Raw genomic sequence first — 12,524 nt, forward strand, 5'->3', positions numbered from 1 at the left:
GTTAACTAATTGCTTTTCTCTTGCCACTTTTAAGATTCTCTCTTTATCTTTAACCTTTGGCATTTTAATTATGATGTGTCTTGGTGTGGGGCTCTTTAGGTTCATCTTGTTTGGGACTCTGTGCTTCCTGGGCTTTTATGTCTATTTCCTTTGCCAGGTTAGGGAAGTTTTCTATCATTTCTTCAAATAGGTTTTTGATCTCTTGCTCTCTCTCTCTTCTCTTTCTGGTACCCTAATGATACACGTGTTGTTACATTTGATGTCCCAGAGGCGCCTTAATCTATCCTCACTTGGGAGGCTTAAAAAAATTTTTTTTTTCTTTCTGTTCTGATTGGGTGTTTTCTGCTACCTTTTCTTTCAAATTGCTGATTTGATCCTCTGCTTTATTTAATCTGCTGTTGGCAGTATTTCATCTTTTCTTATGACTAATAGTCCATTCTAAATGTGTACCACATCTTCATTATCTAAACATCTGTTGAAGGACACTTTGGTTGTTTCCATGTCTTGGCCACTGTGAATAATGCTGCTATGAACATTGAGAATGCATATCTCTTTAGTGATTAATGTTTTCAAATTATTGGGGTAAATGCCCAGAAAAGGAATTGCTGGGTCATATGGTAATTCTAGTCTTAATTTTTTGTGGAACCTCTATACTGTTTTCCATAGTGGCTGTACCAGTTTACATCCCACCAGCAGTGCATGAGGGCTCCCTCTTCCCCACAACCTCTCCAACACTTGTTATTACTTGTGCTGTTGATGATAGCCATTCTAACAGGTGTGAGGTGGTATTTCATGGTGGTTTTGATTTGCATTTTACTAGCTATGAACTAGTGAAGTTGAGCATCCTTTCATATATCTGTTGGCCATTGTATATATTCTTAGAAAGGTCTGTTCGAGTTCTCTGCCCATTTTTTAATTTGATTTTTTATTTTTATTGAGTTGTTTAAGTTCTTTGTATATTTTGGATATTAGCCCCTTATCAGAAGTATTGTTTGTAAATATCTTCTCCTATTCAGATGGTTGCCTCTTTATCTTGTTGATGGTTTCTTTTGCTGTGCTAAAGCTTTTGAGTTTGATATAATCCCATTCATTTAGTTTTTGCTTTTACTTCCCTTGCCTTTGAGGTCAAATTCATAAAATACTCTCTAAATCCAAGGTCTATGAATTTAGTACCCATGTTTTCTTCTATGCAATTTATTGTTTTAGGTCTTGTATTCAAGTCTTTGACCCATTTTGAGTTAATTTTGGTATATGGTGACAGATAGCAGTCTAATTTCATTCTTTTGCATGTGGCCTTCCAATTTTCCCAGCACCATTTATTGAAGAGGCTTTCTCCACTGTATGTTTTTGGATCCTTTGTCAAAATTATTTGCCCATATATGTGAGGGTTTATTTCTGGGCTCTCAATTTTGTTCCATTGGTCTGTGTGTTTTTCTGCAATATTATGCCATTTTGATTATTGTTGCTTTATAGTATAATTTGAAGTTAGGCAGTGTGCTTGTTCTTTTATCTCAGAATTGCTTTGGCTATTCAGGGTCTTTTTAGTTCTATACAAATCTGATAGTTTTTTTCTATTTCTTTTAAAAATGCTATTGGGATTTTATAGAGATTGCATTAAATCTGCATATTGCTTTGGATAATGAGGTCATTTTTACTATGTTGATTCTTCCAGTCCATGAACATGGAATATCTTTCCATTTCTTTACATCTTCTTCAATTTCTTTTAGTGATGTCTTATAATTTTCAGTGTATAGGTTTTTCACATGCTTCGTTAGGTATTTTATTTTTGTTGCAATTGCAAAAGGAATTGTTTTTTTAATTTCTTTTTTTTGAAAATTCATTGTTAGTATATAGGAACACCATGGACTTTTTATGTCGATTTTGTATCCTGAAACTTTACTGTATTTGTTTATTGTTTCTAATAGTTTTTTAATGGAATCTTTAGGGTTTTCTATATAAAGACTCATGTCATTTGTAAAAAGTGACACTTTGACTTCAGCATTCCCAAATTGGATGCCTTTTATTTCTTTCTCTTACCTGATTGCTCTACCTAGGACTTCCAACACTATAGTGAATAAAATTAGTAGTAGGGACAGCCCTGTCTTGTTCCTTAAGTAGGAATTTTCTAATAGGAAGGAAGGTTTTATGATTGGTTTCAAGAACAGATGCTTGAGATAGAATACAATACCCATGATCTCCAGTAGATGGTAGCATGTCACTGTATTTGTATGTAAATTATTATATCCTCACAACACACGAATTGAGAAATTCCCAACATTTGTATACCTCTTTACCCTTCAGAAGGGGGAAAGTTAAAGAAACATTTATTTGGCATCTGCTGTATCAACTGGATGCTCTGATTTATATCTGTGATTTAAATTAGAGCATGCATGTCCCTCATGTCCCAGAAACCCCTCCCACTTCCAATAAGAATCAAAAGGGAAGTGATATGAAAACTTATATGTATGGATATATAGTGTCTAGGAGTTGATCAAACTGAAAGATAAAACCCATCGAAGAGGAAAATTAAAACTTTCTTCAAGAGCTTAAAAAAGGAATAGGATGAATGGTGTGATCCACTTTGTGAACTGGCAGTTACCTTCGTGAGCCTGGTGTTATAGAATCTCAGAACCTTAGAGAAAAAGAGCATCCTGAGGACTAGCCAACTAGAAGTGAGACCCTGCCTAAGCCCTGCCCTCACACCTGATGCTCTCCCCTTGCTCCGCCCTCTGACCTTGGAGCCCTCCTTAGACCCACCCAGCTGGGTCAGGTACCTACTTTTGGTCTCTACTTCTAGGATTGGTCTTTAACCCAGGGCACGCTCGCTCTCCAGACACTGTTCCTGCCCCTATCCTACTCAACCCAGGCTGGAGGATTGCAGGACCTCACAGGCCCCTCTGGCTCCTCCCTCCACCCCAGCCCCGCACCCTGCCCGTCCAAGCTTTGGACACAGCTCTTTGAAGGCTCACAAAACCAGCAGTGGACGTGTACACGGGCCAAGGATGGCTGTCAAGTATACACAATGATAGACATCAGTCTCACAACGGTGAATGAAAGAAACTAAAAAAGAAAAAAAGCTGCATGATTCCATTACCATAAAACTCAAAAACAGGCAAAATTAAACTGTGGTATTAGGAATAAAGACTTAGGTAGTAAAAGTGTTTATAAAGAAAGACAAAGTCATTGCAGTAAAAGCCGGGATATTGCTCCTTTTTGGGTGTGGAGGTCTGTTTGTGATTGAGAAGGGACACGAGACTTCTAAGGTAGTGGATTTTAAAAGTATTCATCGCACTATAAATTTGTTTTCTGTCTTTTTGAGTTCTATTTTATTTTTTTTAAAGAAAGACTTTTAAGAGAAATGATTGAATCTCTACAGAATGAAATTTGGAAACATACTAGAAATATTCCGATGTGGCACTGAACACATTTTCTTGTATATGCTACTATGTATCTTCCTCCCCAGTCGAAATAAAAGTTCTGTGGAGGCAAAACTCAAATATTTATTGAATGAATGAATGAAAGGAAAAGCATTACAGGAGGAAATGGTAACTACATAAAAGCATTTTTGGGGGGCCTCCCGCTGCCTGGTCGGTCTGGGATAGTCACGAGGCCCCTCCCAACCGACCCCAACGGTTCTGGTCACAGCCCCCTGGCCCATCTTCCCGCCTGGTTCTGTCCCCAAGGTCCCTAGTGGAGCCTGCGAGCTGGGGGCCCCATCTCTTCCCCGCGGAAGGGCTCTAGGACTTCTCTGGAGGCTGGAGGACACAGTTGCCAACTCTCTCGGGCGCCCCCAGGCCTGTCCCGGGGCCTCCCACCCTTTCGGACCTCGGGAGTGGAGTGCGCATCACTGGTAACGGCACCACCGGTTCCCCTGTTACCTGCAGAGCATAGGCTCCAGCGCGGGGTCTCGCGGGGCTGCTAAAGGAGCTGGCGTTGACCTGCCGGGGTCCTTTTGTCCTCGTGACCTGGGGATTTCGTCAGTTTGGGGTGAAGAGGCACCGGTGAAATTTACGTTAAGGCGGTCCCTCTCTGCCCTCCTTTTGCGGGAGAATTTTACATGGGCTTTTGCTTTTGTGAGCATGTCGAGGTGAGATCGTACAACTTTATCTGTTATTTATGCTTGACAGATTCATTTGGGAAAATGAAAATGACAGACCTAACAAAGTAAGATTATTCAGCCGTGTACTTCCCACTCCAGCTCCACCTCTCCTCCAAATTCCTCGCGGTTTTAAATCACAGAGGTTTTCTAATACCGATATTATTAAAGTAGCATTGGGTGGTATATACTTGTAGCTAAAGCTTAATAAAAGTCTAAGGTATAAGTGAAGTAGATGAGATTATATGTATTTAAAACACAGGTATTTTACCAAAGTCTCTGTGCCCAAAGCTTCCAAAGGCCCAAACTAAGATTAAAAACTCAAGTCAGGGTTTGGATAGGTTTATTGATGGCAAAGGCCCCAACCAGGAAGATGGGAGACCTTACCCTCAAATCCATCTTAAGAAAGTAGATGTCAGGTTTCTTTAATGTCAAGGGAAGGGAAAATTGGAGGGGCAGTTTTTGTAAAAACTCAATCCCAAGTAGAATTCCTCTAATGGTTAGCATGTCTAAAGCAAGGGACCCTGATCTCCGAGCTCTGGTGACCAGGTTCCTGTCTTATGTCACAAGAAAGAATTTAAGGACGTAACAAACAACAAGCAGGAAAGTGCAAGTCTTATTGAAATTAAAATACAGAAGAGAAAAGTGTGGGCAGCTCAGAGAGAGAGTCTGCCCCCAAGCTGTCTGAATGATGGGCTTTTGTTTTCTGGGTGGGGGTGTCCCAAGGCTGTCCAGCATGCTTCGGGGTCTTGGCTTGTTTCCCATGCCTCCTAGCATGGAGGAGGCTGCCCAAGGCTGTCTGTCTGGTCTCCTGGCCTTGGCTTCTTTTTCAGGCTTAAAATGGAAACAAGGAAGGGCTGAGTAAGGGACGACGGAGAAATTCTAGAGCCACATCTTGAAGAGAGCCATGTCTTTTCTAGGCTATCCTGCGTCATTAGGAGAAACTGATATTTGAGAGCTGAAAGATAAGTAGGATTGAGCTAGGCAGAGGCTTATGGATGGAGGGGGTTGGAGAAGTGAGAAGTAGGAGAGAGTCTGGTGTGTTGCAGGAACTGAGGAAGGGAGGCCTGACTCGGGATTTAGGGAGAGTGGCGGAAGAGGGAGGCAGGACTGGATAGGACTTGAAGGAAATTGGAATTTACTGAAGAGTTCGAAGCAGGATGTGGTGTGATTGGATCTGCATTTCAGTGAGACACTCAAGCTCCTGGATAGGGGTGGACTTCAGAAAGCACCAGAGAAGGGGTGGCGACAAGGGGATAAGTCTCAGAACAGCAGGATGGCATCCTAGACTTCCACAGTGGCTGGGGAGTAGGAAAGAAGTAAAAGGATTCGAAAGATGTGTAGGAAGTGTCGTTGAGGGATTGGGTTGCTTCTTTGTTTATTCAGTCATTTATTTGGTAAATGATAGCACTTAGCGCATCCTTATGTTAGTGCTGCGTATGGAGTTCAAGCAGTAAACACACGCTTAAAGAAAATATACAATATTTTTCTTATAATTACAAGAGTTATAAGTTCTTATTACAAGGGAGGTGGAGAGAATAGACAGGGTGAGGAGGGCTCTGAGGGAGTGACATTTGAATCTGAGACCTGAAAGACAAAGAATAGGAGAGACTTGTCCAACAGGGAGTGGAAGGGGACGTGCTCATGGGCCCTTTAAACCGTTTTTTGATTAGCTCTGTGAGAGAGCAGGCTGTGTCAAGGGTTTCTATCTCAATGGGCCATTTACTGAGATGGAGCCAAATGCTGTGGGGCGAATGAAGCAGGCACAGGAAAAGGAACCAATGTCCGTGAAAAGATGTAGACTAAGTCAAAATATGGGGGGGGGGTGGCGAGGCGAGGGAGGGACAGTGAGGATAATTTACCGCTGTTGTAATTGTGCTGTATAGAAAACAAGTTGAGGAATTAGAGACTTCATGGCTCAGTGATGAAAAAGAAATTCCCCATGAGAATTCATCTGTGGAAATTTATCAGTGTTGTCTCCAGGGTGTGTGTTCATAAAGAAAGGATGGGAAGGTTTCCAAGTGACTTTGCAGCCACCCCAGGGCCTCTCCCAAGCAGCCAGCTAGCCAGCCCCTCCACTCCACCCAGTGCACCAGAGGAGGGCCCATTCACATGGACTGCCCCGCTGAGATCTCCTCCATTGCAGACTTGGGGAACCCCCGCCCAGTCTGATTTGGCCCCCAGGTCTCCAGCCTTCCTCTCGCCTCTCCCCGCAGCTGGGCTCTCCACCCAATGATGCAAATTAGGTTCTTCATGGAGGGAAAAGAGAAAACCTTTGGCTGGAGAAGGTCGAGGTGGCTCAGAAGCAGTTGCATAAGGCCTCCTAGAAGGTTCCATGGGAAGGCACTGGCAGAGAAGCTGGGCTCAAGGACACCTGGGAATGGCGGGAAGGGGTATGGATGTTGAGGGGGCAGGTGCTGCCAGCCGAGGGTTGTCGCCAGCTGGGAAAGGCTGGGGGAAGTTTTGCATTGACAAAAAAGATGGCTTAGGGTGGTGTCCCTGGTGGGGGAAGACACGGGAACCCCCCTCCCTGCATGAGAGCAGCTCCTCCCAAATCCCTTCTTCCCTGGAGACTGAAGAGCCAAGGAGTAGGGCCCTACAGGTGACATCCAGGCTAATTAATGTTCCTTTAATGATCTTAGGTTCCTCTGCCTTGCTGACCCCACTCAGAAAATCTTGTACAGAGATGATGCGATGCTGGAGCACTACGGGAGCCTGGCCTCGGGGAGAGGCCAGCCTCATCTCATCACTGGTAGATTTTTGCTGCAGATATTTCTTAAGCACCTGCTATGTTCTGGGAATCATCCTTGATCTTGAGAAGAGAGTGGTGAAGAAGGACATGTGGCCTACCTGTTAAGGAATGTCAGTGGAGAGCAGGGGCAGGTATACTTTTCCTTAAAGGTCTACGGAAGAAATATTTTAGCTTAGTGGGCCATAGGGTCTCCGTTGCAACTACTCATGCTGCCAGTATAGTGCCACAGCAGCCGTAGATGGAACATACAGAAATAGGGCTGTGTTCAAATAAAACTTTATTTACAAAAGTAGGTGGCTAACTGGGCTGTGGTTGCCAACCCCTAGTCCAGTGTCTTCTCCTCGAGTGTGAAGATTCCTGCATTGTGCTGACTTTATTTTCTTCATGAATAGAAGCTTAGTGCTCCTGAAGTACACCCCTACCCTTGGGTCAGAGGATCCTGGATCCCTGTAGGGCATGACAGGAGGTAGTTTAAGTTTTGGGTTTGGGGTACCATCATGTCATTGCTCACGGGGTCTCACATGCCCACCCCCTGAAAGTGTCGCCCCACTCTGGGGGGACGTTCCCTCTTTATCCCTGAACATCCCTCCTACCTCCTGTGTCTTTCTTTGTGTGCAGGGAGGGTGTCATCTCTGTAAACCCAGGGTGCTCACCCAGGTGAGAAACAAGGAGAGGATTCTCCAAGATACCTGTGCAGGTGAGCTCTGGGTGAAAGGAGCCCTTTTAGGGAATTTCTAAAACGTTATTTTGTCTGAGTGATCATCTCAGCCCACTTGGGGTGAATTTCCTCTTGAAGCTTCAGCTTTCCTCCCTCTCCTCCTCTTTTTCTTCTCTCACTTTCTTTTACCCTCAGTGAAAGCTCTGTCCTCCTTCCTCTTTCCAGAGCATTTCCACTTTTATAGATAAAGTTTTATTAGAACATGGCCCTGCCAACTTGTCTGTCCATTTTCCAAATGGTTTTCCCAACAAAACCATTTCTTAGCAAGTCATCTGCCATTTTCACCCCTCATTCAGGTCATCGGTAAATCCTTCACATTGCCGAAATCCTTGAAGTCTGTCTTTAACTGCTGGTCTGTTCTTCCCTGTCACATTGACTTCTCGTGTTTAGGGTCAGCATCTGGAAAAAGATCTGTGTGGCTCTAGCTTTTTAAAAAATTGTTTTTGTCTCATCATTTATTTCTACAAGAACTTAAATGGTTTTTTTTTTTGTTGTTTGACCTTTGTTTTTGTTGTTTGACTTTTGTTGTTTTACCTTTGTTTCAGACCAGAAGTCTCAACTTCAACTTAAAACCAAAGAGATGACTGCAAAGTGGAATAATAAAGTTTGGGATAAACCATCTCCTGGCAGGAAGAGGGTAAGGCTCTCTAGGGCTCATTGCTGTTGTCTGCAGCAGAATTCTAGGATTGCGTTGAGGTAGAAAAACAGCACAGGCACAAGGGAGACACTTGGGGCCAGTGGCCTTCACCCAAGAGCAGTCACGTTGCAGGATAGTCTCTGAGTATCATTATCATGAATTTGGGGAACATTCTAAACTGATTTCAAATTTTGTTGATTCATGGAGAATTCCCACAAGTGTGACTCAGATAGTGAATATTGATACATAATTCAGTTTTTGTTTAAGCAATTGTCAGAAAAAATCTGTATCTAATAAGCCTTATGACTGTTAGAACCTTGTGGCAGAGCATTTGCCTTAGTCAATTTGGAAGCAGTAGGCATGCTCTGAAAATGGTAGCAATTTTTAATGTAGGAGTTTGCTTTCTTTACAGTGCAGACACTCTGGGGGAGAAATCCCTGTAAGTGTAGTGAAAGTGAGAAAGCCTTTAGTTACCACTTATCCCTTAATCAGCAGACACCAGTTCAACCTGGAGAGAAACCACATGAATAGAATCTATGTGGAAAAGTCATCAGAAGAAACTTTATTTTGCCCAGGAGAAGTGCAATGAATGTAAAGAATGTGGGAAAGCGTTTAGTTATCCTTCATCTCTTAAAGTCCATGCTCAATCTCATGCTGGTGAGGAACTTTACAAATGTTTTCAGTGTGGGAAAGCTTTCAGTTGCCACCTATCCCTTAGGACACATATGTGAACTCACACTGTAAAGAAACTATGAGTGTAATCAGTGTGGGAAATTCTTCAGATCCAGCTGGGGCCGTGCCAGACGTAAAAAGGTATACACTTGGGAGAAACTGGATGAATGCAGTGGTTGTGGAAAGGCCTCATCAGGAGCAGCGACTTGACTACATAAGAGAGTGTACACTGGAGAGAAGCTCTATCTGTGCAGTGCCTGCGGCAAAACCATTAGCAGGAAGTTCCATCTGACAGTGCACGTGAGGACCCATACTGGGGAGAAGCTCCGCCAATACAGTGACCTTCTGCACAAGGAAATTCTGAGTGGGAGAGAAACTTTATAAATGCTACAAATGTGGGATTGCTTTTATCAATGTCTTAGCCTTAAGTTGGAAATCTAACTCATTAATTTGCAGTCTGAGTTTTTGAATATAAGCATTTAAGGCTATAGGTAGCCCTTTAAATACCCCATTAGCGACATTACATGGGTTTTGATCTATGTTTTTTAAAAAATTTTAAATTTAAGTAACATTGGTTAATAACATTATATAAATTTCAGGTATACATTATAATGTGATGTCTGTAAACTCTATCGTGTGCTCACCACTAAAAATCTAGTTTCCATCTATTACCCTATATTTGATCCCCTTAACCCATTACCCCCTCCCAACCTCATAAGATTTTTAAATGTTTGATTTAGTTCTAAATATTGTCTAATATCTCTTAGATGACTATTAGCTCACAGTGTCACTTTACTTTGAGCCTACCAAAATACTACTTCATTTCAATTCCATCTGAACTGTCTCCTTCTCCAAAATTCTAAGTATCCATATATCATCCCCTGTTTGGTGGGATACTTCATGGTTCTTCAGGTGTGTGGTCTCCCTTGTAATGAGCGAGTAAACCTGACTTTGTCAGACTATAGGTTTTGTCCCTTGTGGTCTGTGGCTGATTGTGTTGGGACAATAACATACATTTAAATGTGTTCTACTTTCTTGGCTTCTAAAATGTTCCTAAAATATTCTTCTAAAATAGCTTTGAAAATATTTTCCTATCCATTAATTATTTTTTTATGTGGTATCAGGAGGATTACAATTTAATTTCTTCTCTGGTAGATAATCAGTTTTCCTAGAGCTCTAATCAGAAAGCCAGCTCTCATAAGTTGTTTCTTTGTGCATGTTTTTCTGTTTTGGGGCCTTCCACTCTGTTCTAATTCGTTTGTTCATCCTTGCATCAGTATAGAACCATCTTTAATAATTTTATACTATTTTTTAATATTCCAGAGTCAGTTCTCCACGACTTGTTTTTCTGTGCCTTTTATTCTCCATGTAAATTTAATAATAAGCTTGCAGAGCTCCACAGAAAATCATCCTGGTATCATATCTGGAACTGCATTGAATCAGTACTGGTAGATTCAACATCTTTATGTTATTAAATCTTTCAGGCCACGAACTTCGTATCTGCATTTAATTAGGCATTCTTTAATGTCTTTCAGTAAAGTTTTATATATTTTCCTGTGAAGGTCTGGCACATTTATTGTCAGATTTCTTTCTAGGAACTCTATATTTTCTCATGTTTTTCTATATGCTAATACAATTGACCCTTGAACAATGTGGGGATTAGGGGCACTGATGCCCTACCCCTGCACATTCAAAAATTTGCATATAATTTTGACTCTCCCAAAACTTAACCACAGTCATCCCCTGTATCTGCAGGAGATTGGTTCCAAGACCCCTGCAGATACCAAAATCCATGCATGTACAAGTCTCTTGTATAAAATGGCCAGGTCAATGCATACAATTGGTGCTCTGCATCCATGGATTCCCAACTCTGTATTGAAAACAGTATTTTGGTTGAACTTGCGAATGTGAAATGGGGATATAGAGGGTCGACTGTATATCTATTGAAAAAAATTTGTTTAATAGGGGATCTTTGCAGTTCAAACCCATGTTGTTCAAAGGTCAACTGCGTATTAGAAATGTAATTTTTCTTTGTAAACATATATTCTTAATGTTTTTGGATGCTAGCGATAAATGTTTACTAAAAATTCTAAATTTTGTTGAACATTTCCAAACAGATTTGTAAACATAGTACTTTTCAACGGGTAGCTTGTTAAAGACAAATATGGTAAGACAACACAATCGGAATGAACGATAGTTCAAAATCTTTACATCTTTGACCACATAATTTATGTTCAGAGTCAACAGATGAACTCCATGAAATGCAAGTTTGTGCTGATTGACGAGTCACAGTATTTTATGGTTAAATATATGTTCTTTTTATATTCCCTATTTTCAAGACCAAAAAAATCTTTAAATACTTCACGTACGCAATTGTTTCTTTCAGTATATTTTTTAAAAACCACGTTCAGTTTAAAAATTTTTTCTCAAAACTTAATTTACACATAATAAAATGCACCATTTAAAATGTACAGATTGATGAGATTCAACAAATGTGTACACCCATATAGTCACCGCCCCATTTCAGATATTAAACATTTCCATCACCCCAGAAAGCATAACCTGTTGATTTTGCCTAAAGTTAACAAAGCTGTAAACTGTGGAAATGGAGATGCTTGTCTTCCGTAACAGAAGTAGCAACTTGATGGGAAAACAAAACAAGCCTGATCAGTTGTTTAATCTGAGCAAACAGTCCAGTAAGAATATTGTTTTTTTCCCTCTTTAAGTTTGCTCACATCCACGTGACTTGGTAGGCAGCATCCCTCCTAGTGCTCCAACCAAGAGCTATGTCCTCAACTATAAATGCCTTGAAGCAGTCATTGTATTGGGCGTTAACATGCAGGCTGAATTTACTGTTCTAGGTCAAGTTAGCCATATATAGTTCTTTACATTCTTTTTTCCCCCAGTCAGGTATGCTTATTAGAGTGCTACCTTATTTACAAGGACTATATCCAGAATCTGATGCATAAGGTCACAATTTACAAATATGATTTGTTATTGGAAGAGAGAGTATCATTATACAGATTATACTTAGTAAGAGGGCCTTGTTAATCATTGGGTACAATATTTTAAAATATTTTTACCTTTTCCTACTTTTTTTTTTTATCAAGAATTCGGCAGACTATAATGGTCAGTCCTTTTTCAAAGATGTTCATTAAAATTTCCTTAGGTTTCGATTATTTGTAAAAATGAATAAAACATTTGTAAATTATTTATCCTTTAATCTCAAATTAAGAGCTAAAATGTAAGTTATTTTATTTAGAAAATGGAATTTAACAGTTTCACTCATTTTTTGCCTATATTTTCAAAATTGCTTTTTAAAAAAGATTTTTATTAAAATATAACTAATATTATGTTAGTTTCAGGTGTACACCATAGTTATTCAACGTTTATCTACCTAAAGAAGAGATCACCATGATGAGTCCAACCACCATTTGACACTATAATGCTATTACAACAATATTATTGACTACATTCCCTACATCCCCATGATGTATTTGTTTTATACCTGAAAATTTGAACCTCTTATTCCCTTTCACCTTTTCTTCCCTTTTTAAAAAAATTTTTCAATTACAGTTGACATTCAATATTATTTTATAGTAGCACAGTGGTTAGACATCTATATAGCTTTTGAGGTGATCCCTCTGAC

At 40.5% G+C, this 12,524-nt stretch overlaps 1 long non-coding RNA gene across 1 annotated transcript; it reads left to right on the forward strand.

Annotated features, from left to right (window-relative positions):
* Nucleotides 1-6,694: 6,694 nt before the first annotated feature.
* Nucleotides 6,695-11,226, forward strand: LOC112471645. The gene is made up of 4 exons (XR_003043357.1): nt 6,695-6,979; nt 7,467-7,545; nt 8,112-8,203; nt 8,699-11,226. It is a non-coding gene; the product is annotated as an uncharacterized LOC112471645 (long non-coding RNA).
* The last annotated feature ends 1,298 nt before the right edge of the window (nt 11,227-12,524 follow it).

The sequence above is a fragment of the Pteropus alecto genome, unplaced genomic scaffold (assembly GCF_000325575.1).
Source record: "Pteropus alecto unplaced genomic scaffold, ASM32557v1 scaffold761, whole genome shotgun sequence".
In the NCBI taxonomy this organism is placed as follows: domain Eukaryota; kingdom Metazoa; phylum Chordata; class Mammalia; order Chiroptera; family Pteropodidae; genus Pteropus; species Pteropus alecto.